Below are 16,780 nucleotides of genomic sequence, written 5' to 3' on the forward strand. Positions count from 1 at the left end.
TATGTAAGTAGGACGACTTAAATTGGAAGCCATGTGAATAGGGTCACCGAAGCCTAGCGTACAATGGTGTTGATGGGATTAAACATGGCAACTAAACATAAGATGTTTAACCGATCCCATAAAATTAGAAGTTGCAAAGGGTTGGAATCGTCAAACGTTGACTACCTTGTTAACTTAAAAAGTAGGATAAAGGTCACCTAACTACTATTTGAATGTAACGTTGGGTTCTAGATTTTAATCATTAATTGTCTTGGAGACATAAAGGATATTAACGATTAAAATAACATATTGATATCGAAAAACTAAAATTCAGCTTTGTTAAAATTTTAGATGGCCGCAATCAACAATCCACCTAACGCAATTATCCCACCCGTTTATAACCTATCATTAAGAGCTATACTCGATAAGGATCATCTAAACATTAAAAAATTTATGGATTGGTATCGAAACTTGAGAATCGTTCTCAAGCAAGAAAAGAAATCCTAAGTTTTAGATGATCCCATTCCCGATGAACCTAGCATTGACGAAACCGATGACTATAACGATTGGGTAAAACACAACGATGATTCGGTGAAAGTTTCTTGCCTCATGTTGGGAACTATGATTCCCGATATTCAAAAGGATTTTGAACTTCATGGGGCATACGACATGATCACCCAACTTAAGTAAATGTTCCTTACACAAGCTAGGGTGGAACGCATCAAAACGGTTCGAGCACTTCATGCCTGTTGTATGGAAGAAACCCAATCGGTTTCCTCTTATGTGCTTAAGATGAAAAGCCACATTTATCGTCTTGAACACTTAAATTGTCCCGTCTAAAAAGAGTTAGCCACGGATTTGATCTTAAATGGCTAAACCAAGAAATTTGAGACTTTTTTTATGAATTATAACATGAATGGATGGGACAAAAGCAATGTTGAGCTTCATGAAATGCTCAAGACGGCCAAGACAGGAATGGGTAAAAGGGTTTTACCCGTTCTCATGATCAATGAAGGAGGAAATAGAAAGAGGCATCACTCAGAACCCAAGGCAAAGGTTGCCAAAGGTAAGGGACAAGTCAAGGGTAAGTTCAAGGGGAAGGCAAAAGCAGAACCACCCAAACCAAAAGAAAAGAAGCTAAAGGTTAGCGCGGAGGACCCGTGTTTTGGTTGTGGGGAGATAGGGGATTGGATGAGGAATTGTCCAACCTATCTCAAAGAGTTGAAAGCTAAGAGGGATGCAGGGCAAACCTCAGGTACAACTTTCATGATTCATGTTGATCTTAATATTATTTCCTAAAACACATGGGTATTGGATACCAGATGTGGAACTCATATTTACAATTTGTTACAGTGGTTCAAAGGAAGTGATGGATTTAAGATGGGAGATATAAGTCTCTTTATGGGCAACGGAGCAAAGGTTGTTGTCGAAGCCCGAGGAGACTACATCTTGAAGCTTCCAAATGGTTTGGAAGTCATTTTAAATAATGTTTTGTATGCTCCTAGTTTGACTAGAAATATTATCTCCGTTTCTTTGTTAAGACAATATGATTTTGATTTAAAATTTATGGACGATTGTATTTGTGTTTTCATGAATGATGTCTATTATTTTAAAGCGATGCCGTCTAATGGCATTTATGAATTAGTTCATGATAACACATCTTATGATAACACGTTGTACCAATAAAGCACCAAGAAACTCAAAGTGGATTTGAGTAAGACTTATCTTTGACATTGTCTCCTTGGACAAATAAACAAAGATCGCATATATACACTTTAAAAGAATGGTCTTTTGGAATCTAGTGAAGATGATTCATTTGATAAGTGTGAGTCTTGTTTACGTGGAAAGATGACCGAGGATCCCTTTAGTGGAACAAACGAAAGGGTAAAAGACTTATTAGGTATCATACATTCGGATGAATATGGTCCTTTTAAGGCAATGACAAGGGATGGTGAAAGATACTTCATTACCTTTATTGAAGATTATAGTCGTTATGGGCATGTGTACTTGTTAAGACACAAAGAAGAAGCTTTTGAAGTATTCAAAGTCTTCCAAAATGAAGTACAAAATCAACTCAATAAAACCATCAAAGTACTTCGTATGGATAGACGAGGTGAATACCTAAGTGATGCTTTTCGAGATCATCTTAGAAGTTGTAGGATCATCTCACAACTTACTCCACCCGGAACACCACAACACAATGGTGTGTCCGAGAGGAGGAATCGAACTCTAATGGATATGGTTCGATCTACGATGGCTAGAAGCACACTGCCACTATCATTTTGGGATTTCGCATTACTCTCTGCGGCCAGTATTCTAAATATGGCCCCAACCAAGAAAGTGGACAAGACACCTTTTGAAATATGGAATGGAAGGGCTCCATCATTATCATATTTAAAGGTATGGGGTTGTGAGGCTTATGTCAAGAACAACAACCAAAACAAACTTGAAAGTCGATCCACTAAGTGTATCTTCGTAGGATATCCCAAAGACTCCATGGGATATTATTTCTACAACCCAACCGAGCAAAAGGTGTTCATTGCTCGGAAGGCCGAGTTCATGGAAACTAAGTTCCTTATTGGTTGATACTAGCAATCAACAAGAGGTTGTTGAGAATGATCAAATGGTTGATGAAGACACACAAAACTTTCACAAACTAGTAGAATTAGTCATTGTAACGCCCGTTAATTGCGGTTTCAAGAATTAAAGCTTATAGAGTATGTATAATTCTTGGGATTTATCGGATGTTTCTCGGAAGCCTTTGCGTCATCTTGGTACGTTAAACCATTTAACTTTCCTTCCACTTTTCCTTACACTTCAATTTGGAGGGACTTGGATGTAACTATTTTTTTTATATCATAAAACATTTAACCTAACCATAGCCCCCCTTGCAATGGCGATCGGCCGAGAAACCCCCCTACTCGTTTTTCTTCTGCCCAGCCAAGTTTCGGCCATGAAAACTTCAATTCAAGGTGGGTTTTATGATTCCCCATGTCTTTTACATCTTAATTGATCATACTAACGCGCTTATTAGTCGTTAAGGTTGAGCTTTGATGATAACAGTTTACTGACAGATTCGTATATGTTTATTGTAGGGTCTGTAACGAGATGGTAATCCAAGGTTTTTGATCTATTCTTGATTCCATGATGTTCAACTTTGAGTCTAGTTTCCAGAAAGGTATAATACGTAATTTTTGGACGCGATTTGAATGGTTTTTATGAATTTATAAAATCGAGTGTCAAAGCTGATGCGGGATGACGGATTCTAGTCTGTCTTCCCGACGTCATAACCATTTTTCGAAATGTCCAAATTGGTTAGTTCCACTTCTGGAAGTTATTATTTTGAGTTAGGAACCAAACACAATTGGAATCGTTTAATTTGGTTCAGTAATGAATTTTATAAAAATAAAACCATTTTGTTGCGCACTGAAATAGCCGCACGTACCTTGCTGTGTTGGAGGAATTTTTATAATTTTTGTGTCCAATAGAAAAATATAATAAAAATATTTTTATAAACCTAAGACATTTATTAAAGTCTGGTAAAAATTTAATAATTTATTTCAAAGGTTATCCTATGTAATTAAATGCATCTTCGCATGCTAAAATCTACACGTATTACTCGTTACTAATCGATAAGTTCGTTTTAGGCTTAATCGGTGGATTTGGTTAGTTGAAAGGTTTTAGGGGCTGAGGTAAAGTAATTGGGTATGGGTTGGGCCTTGGGCCTAGTGTTGGGCCTTGGGCCAAGTTGTTGGGCCTTGGGCCAAGTGTTGGGCCTTGGGCCAACGTGTGGGGCCTTTGGCCAAGTGTTGGGCCTTGTGCCAAAGTGTTGGGCTTGAACGGCCCATTAGGTAAGAGTGTTCTTACGGTCTAGTTTAGTAACGCGTTGTGTACTATTTACAGGCCCTTACTTGTGAGTGTGCACTTAGGGTTTTCCTAGCTCGTTGCAGGTGTTCGATCGATTCCAGGTGAGTTCATGATGCCCTTTTTACTCTTTTTACGTTTTGGGCTAGCATACACACCGAAATCCAATTTTATGCGATTTTACCCGTTACAACTATTTGAATGGTACTACATGGTCTCACTCGTGATAGTGCATTTTGAAAGTTATATTTGAATTATTTTATATGCTTTAGGATATTTTAGACTCATTATTAATGATCTAGACTCGAGGATGTTAGTAGACTTGGTAGTAATTGAATATGAGTAGACCTATTTACTTAGTTCCCATATGGGATGGTATATATATATATATAGATATATGTATGTATGTATGTATGTATGTATGTATGTATGTATGTATGGAGGTATGTATGTATGTATGTATGTATGTATGTATGGGTATGTGTTACCTTATAGCCTACAGTTGTGTGATGATATTTAGTTCCTCGTGACTAAGAATGATGTGAGTAGGCTTATTGATGTGTGTGTGCATGGTGATTCACGGCCGGGTCAAATATATTACTCGGGTTGTACCTGTGGTGGAGAGGTCCGTGTGACATGATCATCATTTTGGCGAGTCAAATATATTACTCGGGTTTTAAAATCCCGTGGTGAAGAGGCCCGTTGGATGTTGAGCCGCTATCGGGTCAAATATATTACTCGGGTTGTACCCGTGGTGGAGAGGTTCGTATCACGTGCTTGGATGTGTGAGTCGAGATCGGGTCAAATATATTACTCGGGTTGTACCCGTGGTGGAGAGGCCTGTATCTCGTGCTTGGATGTGTAAGCTATGACCGAGTCAAATATATTACTTGGGTTTGACACGTGGTGGAGAGGCTCGTGTCACATGCTTAGGTCTTACCGCGTCTAGGTCAAATATATTACTCGAGTCTTGTACGTGTGTTTGACGATGAATGTATTATTTGGTGAATTATATTATTATTAGGCTTAGTATTGAATGCCTAGATTATCCATTATTTATGGATCGTATGTGGTGATATTGTTGGTTGGATGTTCGAATTAGATGTTTGTATGTGTGTATGTAAATGTGTATGTGTTGGTAAACTGTGACCGGGTCAAATATATTACTCGGGGAAGACCCGGGGTGAGGAAGCTCGTGTTACATGATTTTAATGGTTTTGTTAAACCACGACCGAGTCAAATATATTACTTGGGGAGGACCCGGGGTGAGGAGGCTCGTGTTACATGATTATATTGGTTTTGTTAAACCGCGGCTGGGTCAAATATATTACTCGGGGAAGACCCGGGGTGAGGAGTCCCGTGCTGCGCGAAAAGATGTTTAATGTTTTATTTACTTATGACTTGGTTAAGAAAAGCTATTTATGATTTTATGGACTCATGACTTTCCCCTACAATCCATACTCATGGAATTTAAATTTTTAATGAATGTCGTTTATGAAAACTTGAACTCACTCAGCTCAAGCTGACTTTGTGTGTATGTTAGATTGACTTTCAGGTTAAGAAATGGATGCTACCGTTTGAACGTGTTGGAGACTACTCGGAAGGTTGAAGGCATTTCTGGTCGAGGAATTCAAATAAAACAAATATTTTATTTACATTTGATTTTGGACACCTGTACCCGTGTTTGGGATTTTTAAATACTGACACTTTTTCCGCTGTTATTTACTCTGAACTGGTTTTAAATACAAAGAATTGTTTGGTGTTTAAATTTTTGTGAAATTGTGGATGTGATTACCAACTGTAGGATTCCCGGGATTCGGGGTCTTACACTTGATGTTCTGGTATTCCAAAACATTCGTTAATCACGAACTCATTGATTTTTATCATACTTGAATTTGTTTAGCCTTCAATTTAGCACAATTAATTATCCGTTTATCATTATATTTTGAAAATTTATACACTTATCTATTAAAATATATAGATTTTAATAAAAATAATACTGGAATTATTTACTGATTTCTTAATTTATAAAAGTTAATTTTATATGCTCTATTTAACCCAAAAATCATCTGTTATTTTTCTGAAAAATCCGAGAAAATTCCTAGTTGATCCCAATACTTCCCAAAATACCTTGTAAAATTTCTAGAATCTAACGCTTTTTCCAACTTACCTTTTTGTGCCAAAAACGACTATAAAAATTCGAATAAACCCGAATCTAGAACACATAGCTAGGGTTTTCCAAATGATCCCAAAATTTCATATGTGATTATATTATACCATACCTGGTTTCTCCACAAAATTTCATAATTTTCAAGCATGTTTAGTATTTTTCTCAAATAAACGCCCCTAATCGGTAATAAGTTCGCCATATATTCTCGGATGGGCGAATAATTACCAAATTTGGACAGGGACTCATTCATATGGTCCCTGATGTCCCTGCAAAATTTCACAATCTAACAACATGCACGCCACAATCTAATTTTAAACAGCCCCTAAACGAGTGTTTCGGCATTACCTTTTCGGTTTTCGCTCGTTTCAACTCTTTTCCTAGAATTTCCAGGTTCTTGTCCTTCTAAATAATGTAACTGCAGGTCCTATACAAAAAACCAAGCATGTATCATCACAAGATTAGTCTTGAAACTTAGGGTTCCGGTTAGGGCTTTAAATCGAACTTTTGAACCGTAAAAACACGATTTAAACCTCTTAATTTGTATTTATGGCCAAAAAACTTATCAAACCTGGTTACTAACCATGTGTAAGATCAAAATATGTTTTGGAGAATATTTAGGGTTTTTGCATGGTTAGAATTGATTTTTTGGTAATCAAACTACGTTTATATGTAATTAAACATGATTAAAACAAGTTAAAATTGATCAAAATGATAGTTTACCTAGGGTTTTTGGCTGAGTTTCTTTTAAGATCAGCAAAACATTTCCAGAATTTGAAAGAAGTTATGTCAAAATATCTAAAGTTAACATAATATAAAAAGGAAAATCTTAGGGGGGGAAGTCAATATTGGCGGCTTCACGTTTTGGGGGTCCCTTTGGACCTCACTTTGGTCTATTTCTCCTCGTTTTGCATGCCGTTTGTGAAATCCCGAGTCCAAATTTATTTCGGGTCCGATTTTTGGCAAGAAAAATATATCGGGTGTGACAAACAGCGCGAAAACGAGTGTTTTTTTGGCCACATTTTTGTAAATTTAGAAAAACATACCATTTATTTGTAAAAATCGAAAATATTTTCACGAATGGCTTTAAACATCCCAAATAAGTGTTTTGTAAGTCTTTTTCAGCTTAACGGATGATACAATGCATGTTATGTAACTATCCTTTGCGTTTAAGTTCATAGCGGGTAGCTAAACGAGCATATTTTCGTTTAACTGGTTTGCTATCGTATTAAGGCCATAATACTAATATGTTAGATTATATTAGACGTATATCACTTATAGATGTCCGGGATATCTGCATCATAACTAAACTTGTTTAGTTATTCAATTGTTTGATACGCAACAAACGGTTAATCGCTTATTCGATGTATAATTACTGAGATGAGCCATTTCAGGATCTCGTTCGTGATGAAACATGATTCTAGTTAATACGGTTAAACGAATAAGATTAATATGAGAACATGTATGTGTGTGTTTCTGGAAAGAATTGGACAACTTAACGAGATGGTTTTAATAATTGATAATTCTCATTACTTTAGTTAATGTTACAGGGGCTTATATAGACGATACGGTCATTCGTTAAGCATTCCCTTAATGAATGACCTCATTCGTTATCAATACAATTAATGAACACGAATGACTCTAAAACATTCGTTACTATTACTTTAACTAGACGAATGGCCCTTCATTCGTTATCTCATTCGTTAAGACTCTTAACTAATGAGATTTACATTAGGCGAATGGCCACATTTGTTAAGTATAACGAATGTGCCCTACATTACATTAACGAATGGGCTTACATAATTACCAAAACACCCCTATTATATTAAAACTAATATAATAATACTTATAAAGACCGAGACGCCAAACCATGTATCAACAAACTCCCTCTCATCTCGAGCTTTTGATTATCTTCAAAATACTTTTACCAATAAATCTCTTAGTCTTACAGTCATTGCAACTGTGAATCATGAATGCATAACAGACTCGAACAACCCGCTGAAACTGCATTGCAAGATTGTAATCTTTAACTTCTTCAAACCGGATCTGGTTATGGTATAATGCATCATTGTCGTATTCAGATAAATTAACTAACCACATAGGATATAATATTATATTAATTAGTTAGAATTAGTTAAATAAAAGAGTGAACATCGGTAGTTCAAGCATATTTACGTGTTTCAGGACATTTGACGCTATGGATGCTTAATGGGTTGATTTACGAGCTTGGAATGAAGGCTTAGAACTGCAGGATTGGGATGACACACTTCACGATGCAGGAAATAGAGAAAGAAAGATAATTTGGCTGTTCTTTGTCCTTCGCGCGACGCGAAGGAATTTGAAGATGTGGTTTGCGCAATGCGAACCAGCCCAAATCAGACCCCAACTATTTTTTCCTTCGCACTATGTGAAGGACATGCCTATTATTCGTCCGCGCGACGCGAATCGTCTTAAAATGAAGATAATTAACCCTAATCACTATATAAACTATTTAAGCACCCATTCGTCATATCACTTGTTCCAGAGGTTGAAGAAGAACTCCTAGACGATTTTCTATCATCCTAAGGCTTCTGGTTCAGCCAGTGATCATATGTTCTCAAATATAAGTGACTTAAACAATACATCGATGCTTGGCTAAGTTTCCATGTTCATTCTAGGCTAGGGTTTGTGTATTTAAACTTCTTACCAGATTCATTGTGCCTTATATTTTAAGAGATTGATTAAGTTTATGATTTGATCTTGCTCAATTATTGCTTTGATTGTTTAAACATTTTGTGTGCTTGATTATCGATTATTGCATCACTTGTTTGGTTGTTTTCATCAACATTTAGGGTTAGCCTCTTGTGTCATTGAACTAGTAATCATCGGTTATTGCAATCTAATTGGTCTTCATAATATAAGCTGGTAATTAAGTAGACTATGTTCAATTTTGTCAACAATTTGGTTAAGTATCATTTTGTCATCGCAGTCAAACTAATAGGTCTAGTAATTACTGCGCAACCGAGTTAGTTGAATCTACGATTAAGTTAAAAATCACATTACCTGAACCTTGGGTGAATACCTTTTATTATTATTGTTTACAAATTAAAAAATAATCGTGTTGTTTTAATATTAATCTTTCAAACCACTTGGCATCGTCTGTCCACATAGGTTAATTAGTTAAAAATCATAAAAACTCGTTGCACTTTCCTTGATTCCCTGAGAAGACGACCTTACTTACCCGTACTCGTATAGGTATTTAAGTCTTTAAAATAATTGTTTTTTATTAGACCGCGACAATCTACATCAAATGATTAGATTTAATAGTAAATGCTGTGTTTCTTAATAAACTGTATTATATATGTATATTTATAAAATCTAATATATGTGTTCGTAATGGCGTAGCATTATGAGCGTATATGTTATTTTATAATTTATGCATAAATATAAATACAAATAAATAGGTTAAATGATGTTTGACAAATTTTAAACGTTCGTCAAAATATTTCACAACTCAAACGAGTGATTTTTTCTATTAAACGTTCGTACTATAATATGTCATATATAAATTGAAATATTTTACTTATATTCATAAAATAGCCTTGGGGTATATTAGTTATCACTTTTTATCCTTTAATTTTTGAAAATTGAAACTTTAGGTAAGAAATTTTGGCAGATGTTGCAATGTCGGAACCAAATTTGAATTTATGTCGATATTCGGACCTACAATAACCGAACCACTCGCTTAAACATATCTTTTCACTATTTTGATTGAAAAACCCTAAAATTTATTATCAAATTCATCAAGTTTTATTAGTTTTATTTATTCAAGTATTTTGTTCAGTTTTAGGGATGTAGTTCCCGATATGGATTCGAAATATAAGACCGTTTCTACATAGACACTGTAAACGTGAGGAATCCTTTTACGGAGCTAATCAATTACCAAAAACGAAAGCGGGATGTAAATATAAACTCGTTGTAGCTCAGTTATCATTTCAGAAGAGTCTCGTTAAATCGGATCTCAAATGTGTGTTCTAAGTCTCTATGCACTAGAATGAGAAAACATATATATGTTGTTCATGTCCATTCGCTTAAAATGCTTTCCATTCGCCTCAACCATAACTCATACGCATCACATAAGCGTATGAGCATGTTGTGTCTCACTTTCAGTGTATTCCAGACTTATTTTCTCAACACACCTATATCTGTAAGACTTAAAGTCATGTATCTAATAGTTTAACGCCCTGTTTAACCTAATACATAGTCTAAACGATGAGCTGGTTGAACTCTCAGCACTTGTCATACCAAAAGTGTACTAACAACTAATCAACTCACTAGTTCGGTTTTGTCAGCTCGCTTGAGAGGATTTTCTTATTTAATTATTATCTCTCACTCGTTAAATTCTATAAGGTGAAATCTGCTTTCACTCTTTCATTTTGGGGTAATATGCGTACCAAAAACCAGATGATTTAGTTAATCGAGTCCTTAATCACAATTCTACTTAATGTGTTTGTGTGTTTTTGTTCAATTGATTGTTACATGATTATTTGCAAGGTGTTTATTTTTCTTGTTTGGTGGCCTAATTCTCATCCTCATTTAGTATGATCATATGCCGTTAGAGTAGCCCGACTTTGAGTTTGGTGAAAAGATACTATTTGTTAAATTAATTGAAGTGATTACTGCATCCGCATTAGAATTGTTTTATACACACTATAAGACCCCATAATCCCGGGAATCCTATAGTTGGTAATCATATCCAAAATTCATAAAAATTTAAAACCAAAGCAATTCATTTTATTGAAAACCAGTTCAGAGTAATCAAACAGTGGAAATTCATAAGTATCAAAAATTCCCAAAACCGAGAATTCGGTACCAAACAATAAGCAATGTCAAAGTAAAGTATTAAAATCCCATGACCAAATAATAGATAAAATGTTTCTTTTTATTTAGAAAGTCTCGACTAGGAATGCCTTCAACCGCCCAAGTAGTCTCTAGCACGTCCAAGCGATAATCTCCAATCCTTAACCTGAAAAATCAAACTAACATGCACACAAAGTCAGCTTGAGCTGATTAGATCACGTTTTATATAATCAACGTTTATAAATCAGTTTAAATTTCATAAGTACAAAAATCTTGAAAATCATAATTAAATAAATATATATTTTTCCTTTGAAATATTTATGCTAACACGAGCCTCCCCACCACGAGTCGTAACTCGATTAATATATTTGACCCGGTAGCAGAAAACAGTACGCAATATGGGCCTCCTCACCACGAGTCATAACTCGAGTAATATATTTGACCCTATTACAGAAAATCCACGCAATACGGGCCTCCCCACCACGGGTTTCCCCGAGTAATATATTTAACCCGATTGCGGGTTTAGCAAGAGACAGGTCTCCCCACCATGAATCACAAGTCACGAAGTCAAGGATCCGAGTAATATATTTGACCCAGCCGCAATCCATGCAAGCACACACATCCAAAGGCACGCTTACACGTAAGTTCATCAAGTACACACATCAATAGGCATATATATACGTATAGCTTAATCATGTTGAACTAATATGATTCAAATATTATAGGTCATAAGGTAATAAATATAATGCATCTTAAAATACAATACAAGTAACCTTATACGCAGTCACTTAAACAGTTTAACGAGTAAAATAAGTAGGTGTGTATGCTAGACCAAAATGTAAAAAGTAAAACGGGTCATCATGAACTCACCTGACACGAGGCACACAATCACAACGAGCTAGAGAACCCTTAAGTATTCCCACAACTCAAGCGCCTGTCGGATTACACACAAGGATTACTAACGGAACCGAATCGACTCGTTTATCCTACAAGGCGTTCTAACATGGTTTGATTTACCTAAAGCCTCGACCTCACCAATTTCAATTACAACAGCCCCTAGGGCCTTGTATTAACCGAAACCACCCTTAGATAATTCCGGGGGCAAAGGATCCCCAAACTACCCCCGAAAATTGCTAGTTGTATCAAATATGCACATTTACGAGTTATGTAAGCACACAGCAAACAACTCAGCCCTGTGTGGACCTAATTCAACATAACCACCGCCAACAAGCCCACATGATACCTCACGAATTGGATGGGTCGGTAACTCGCATGCACAACGTACAAACTACCAATAAACACGAATTTGCATTGTACCAACCCGTTTGAGTAACCGACAACCAATTCATCCCCAATACTTAAAATAAATAGTTTTTCACAGCCAACAAATCATATCGAGGCTACAACATCCAAATTGGGTGTTAATTCCCTCAAACAACGCGCTAGGCACAACAATTTGCAAACTAGTCAACCGAATCCTAGTTTTCACTTCATCAACAATTGACCAATCTAACGAATGCCAAAGCTCATGATACTAAAGTATGATATACAAGACATACATAAGAAGACGGTGGAGCCAGAACTTCAATTAAAACAGCCCCGAAAGATGCTTAAAAGGGTAGCCACCGGTTAAGCCTAGAGCAAGTGATTTTCGATCAATACGCGAGATATAATGATGAATTAAGGTGTAAAAGACTAGCATGGGTGTATGACTAACCTTGAATTAGAGTTTTACACCTTAGAATTGGCTGGAAAATAGAAAAAGATGATTCTTGTGCTGCTGCTGCTTCTGCGATCGGACAGGAGGGCATTAGGGTTTTATGTTATAATAAATAAATTTACACACTAGCCCTTCCACTTTGCAAATGGTGATAACTTGGATGAAAGGTTAATTGGTTAGACTTACGAGAATGACAAGGAGCTCCCCGAAGTATGCTGGATCAATCCCGAAAATTATACAAACTCTACATAGCTTCCATCACTAAACAGAAATTAACGGGTGTTACAAGTCCACCACTCTTACAATGGGATTCGTCTCCGAATCCCGATGCAACAGGAACAGCTGCGGGTAGAGCTTCATCATCTCGTCCTCGGACTCCCAAGTTGCCTCAGAGCCCCTACGTTGCCTCCACTGAACCTTCACCTGCCTGACCACCTTGTTTCTCAAACGCCTTTCCTGACGATCAAGAATAGCGATAGGTTCCTCTATGTAATTCAACTTACTATCGAGCTCAATATCACCAATAATCACATGGGCCTCCTCATCTGCCAAACATTTCCTCAGGTGCGACACGTGGAAAGTAGGATGAATCCCAGCGAGCTGGTTGGGCAAATCTAGTACTTTAATCGATTCTTGATTCAATGATGTTATAATTTGAGTCTAGTTTTCAGAAAGGTATAATACGTAATTTTTGGACGAGATTTGAATGGTTTTTATGAATTTATAAAATCGAGTGTCAAAGCTGATGCGGGAAGACGGATTCTGGTCTGTCTTCCCGACGTCATAACCTTTTTTCGACAAGTCCAAATTGGTTGGTTCCACTTCTGGAAGTTAGTACTTTGAGTTAGGAACCAAACCCAATTGGAATCATTTAATTTGGTTTGGTAATCAATTTTATAGAAATAAAACCATTTTGTTGCGCACTGAAATAGCTGCACGTACCTTGCTGTGTTGGAGGAATTTTTATAGTTTTTGTGTCCAATAGAAAAATATAATAAAAATATTTCTATAACCCTAATACATTTATTAAGGTCTGGTAAAAATTTAATAATTTATTTCAAAGGTTATCCTATGTAATTAAATGCATCTTCGCACGCTAAAATCTACACATTTTACTCGTTATTAATCGATAAGTTCGTTTTAGGCTTAACCGGTGGATTTGGTTAGTTGAAAGGTTTTAGGGGCTGAGGTAAAGTAATCGGGCCAAGGTGTTGGGCCTTGGACCAAAGTGTTGGGCTTGAACGGCCCATTAGGCAAGAGTGTTCTTACGGTCTAGTTTAGTAACGCGTTGTGTACTATTTACAGGCCCTTACTTCTGAGTGTGCACTTAGGGATTTCCTAGCTCGTTGCAGGTGTTCGATCGATTTCAGGTGAGTTCATGATGCCCTTTTTAACTCTTTTTAAATTTTGGGCTAGCATGCATACCTAAGTGTTTTCTTACTTGATGAAATGTTTTAAACGATTTTATATAGGCTTGCTAATATATGGTAGGCCTTGGGATGTTAAAAAAAAAATATATATATATATACACACATTATTGTTTGGCCTATATTTGGCGATGTTGTAGTCGTTTCGACTACTAATGTTGCGTATGCATACTTTGTGTTTGCATGCGTTGATGTTACGTGTTTGGATTGTACGTTTGCTCGACCCTGATGTTATTACTTGGATGATATATATGTAGGTATATAATTATAAGGATGCTTTAATATATAATTATAAGGATGTTTATATATAATTATAAGGATGATTGTATATAATTGTAAGGATGTTTATATTTAATTATAAGGATGTTTATATATATGTATATATATATAAGGATGATTACTTATTGTTGATGATGGCCTAACTGTTTTATCCCGTTTATTTGGCCTAACCGCTATATCCCTTTTATTTTAAAACTCTTGGAATGACTATTATGATTATTATTATAGATGTTATTTATAAAAACTTGAACTCACTCAGCTCAAGCTGACTTTGTGTGCATGTTAGTGTGAGTTTCAGGTTAGGAGATGGATACATTACCGCTTGGACGTGCACGAAGCTACTTGGACGGTGGAGAGCATACTTAGTCGGATGTTTCAATAATAATAAGTGTTTTCTTTTTAACATTTATTTAAATTGGTTTTGGGAACTTATATTAGTATTTATGTTTTCCGCTGAATTATACTTTGAAATGGTTATTTTAATGAAGTGAAATTGTTTTTAAGTTTAATTATTTTTACGAGTGTTTTGAATGATTACCAACTGGGGGGTACCCGGGGTTCGGGGCCTTACAAGTTGGTATCAGAGCCATGGTTCGAGGGATCCGAGCATCCCCGAATGCTTGGACTTGAACTGTAAGAAAAGAGACCAGTATGCCCACCGCGAGTAGCTGCACGCCAAGAGGTAACTTTAAATTATTTAGTCATTCCTTTGAATTTTAAAGTTTCCAGTTTGTGATTAATTGTAAAGTGTTAGATAGAATGCTAACGTGGTTAGGGGCAGGGGGTGCTTAGAATGGGCCGGTGAAGTAAACAACTAATAACACTTGATCAACGTTATTAGCAGTTTACCCTTACCTTCCATGTTTTAAATACCACTTGTGTCTGACTATGTTAGGGTTCCGTCTTTGTAGGGATAGGATTTGGCTAACTCTCGAGTTGTTAGCGTTAAAGTTTATCTTATTCCCTAAATTCTCCTATTTGTTTCCCATCCTCTCGAACGTTTTGCGCGTAATTGTTTAGCTGAGGCGTAGCATACTGTCACTCTGGGTTCCTTGATACTTGACCGCTTAAATTCCTCGCTCCTTCAAGAATGTATGAGCAACTGTTTAGCTAAGTAGGAGCGTGATGTTATCCCAGATACCTTTCTACTTGATGAATTACCGGCGTCAGTCTTATTTGATTCTGGCACCAGTAGAAGTTTTGTGTCTACCGCTTTCTGTTCCTCGTTGAATAAATCACCCGAGCGCGTAGTCGATGTGTTTGAGGTTGTGAAAAGAGAGGAATTAGGTTCTAAATTTTAATGATCTAAATTTCTTTGGAAGACAAATAAGTATGAGAAAGATGAGTCGCGGGAGAAAAGATGGAATATTCTATCAACTTCACTATTTTAGTTATTTTTTAGTTTAGGGTTTGTACTTTCTTCGACAGAATCCTAAAAAAAAGAAGGGAAACCCCTTTGAAATTCAATTATGCTCTCTGTCCCTTCTTTCACAGAAAATCGAGAGGCGAATTGATGTACTTATTGGATCCGTCGGGACTGACGGGGCTCGAACCCGCAACGTCCACCTTGACAGGGCGGTGCTCTTGCCTATTGAACTACAATCCCAGGGAAATAAGAAGAGATCTAGCAGAAATTTTGGGTTATTTTTTATTCTCTCGTATCAGGTATTTTTTCGTATCAGGTATTTTTTAAGAACAAGAGGGTTCTACCATCTGATAGTAGATTGACAAATTGTTGGGCCGAGCTGGATTTGAACCAGCGTAGACATATTGTCAACGAATTTACAGTCCGTCCCCATTAACCACTCGGGCATCGACCCAACGCCTAATTCATTTTAGACGTTCCATAATCAACTTCCTTTCGTCTCCCAGGCAGATTTGACAAATACATATCACTTTATATAAAATACAAAGTCCCACTGAGTAGACTATTAGAAGGACTTGACAAAGATGGATCACTTGATAGAAAATCCCACTCCTATAGTCTTGAGTATTGGTATACCCCTAGAGGGACTTGAACCTTCGTTTTCTCCGTGAAAGAGAGAGGTCGTAACCACTGGACCATAAGGGCCTTTGGCCACCTTACCTTAATATAACTCAGACCTTTTGGAGATATGAATCAAACCGAAAAACTCGTTAACTATTCTGGAGGTTAATGGTAATCAAGTGTGACATTCATGGAAAAACGAGGTATACTATATTCTTTACGTAACAAGTAAACGATAAATCGGTTAATTCGTAGTGCTTAAACGAGTAACCGACCGAAACCAATTATGACCCGTATACATACTGAGGGGTCATATAAGAGTTAAATATATGTTATAGAGGCTAACATATTGATATTTAGGCCCTAGTACGTTTAAAACTCTATAAACGAAAAAGGTTTCGTTTATCGATACGCTATAAGCTTAAACGCAATCGTTAATATCAAAACAAGCATTGTAGCATCCGTTAAGCCGAAAAAGATTTATAAAACACTTATACGACATGTTCTAAGCAATCCGT

General features: G+C 36.4%; 1 non-coding gene across 1 annotated transcript; it reads right to left on the bottom strand.

Annotated features, from left to right (window-relative positions):
* Nucleotides 1-16,011: 16,011 nt before the first annotated feature.
* On the bottom strand, nucleotides 16,012-16,095 carry TRNAY-GUA (transfer RNA tyrosine (anticodon GUA)). The gene has a single exon. It is a non-coding gene; the product is annotated as a tRNA-Tyr (tRNA).
* Between the last annotated feature and the right edge of the window lie 685 nt (nucleotides 16,096-16,780).

This window comes from Bidens hawaiensis, unplaced genomic scaffold (genome assembly GCF_021521415.1).
Source record: "Bidens hawaiensis isolate Kalapana, Puna unplaced genomic scaffold, B.hawaiensis_p1.1 tig00047660_1, whole genome shotgun sequence".
Lineage (NCBI taxonomy): Eukaryota > Viridiplantae > Streptophyta > Magnoliopsida > Asterales > Asteraceae > Bidens > Bidens hawaiensis.